We start from the raw sequence: 309 nt of genomic DNA on the forward strand, positions 1-309 counted from the left end.
TGTCCTGGGTGGGGGAGTGGTCAGTAACGGTCGCCTCCTCATATCGCGCTCTCAGCCTCGCCATTGCTGGGGAATGTTTGATGACATCATTGCCGTTACGCTGCAATATCATTGGAAGCTGCAGGCTCCGCCTTCATAGGGCCCCTGCATGAGTAGGCGGGATTGGAGGTCCAGACCACTCCCATCTACATACGCAGGAGGCGCCCGACATTTCCGCTGCTGATTCCAGATGATCAGTGCAGGCGCCAGTCACAGGAGACAGAAGTGGCCTGAAATGTGAACTGTCTGTATTTCTTTCCTCAGCGGGGG

The sequence above is a fragment of the Nanorana parkeri genome, unplaced genomic scaffold, assembly GCF_000935625.1.
Source record: "Nanorana parkeri isolate BGI_ZX_2015 unplaced genomic scaffold, ASM93562v1 scaffold4006, whole genome shotgun sequence".
NCBI lineage: Eukaryota > Metazoa > Chordata > Amphibia > Anura > Dicroglossidae > Nanorana > Nanorana parkeri.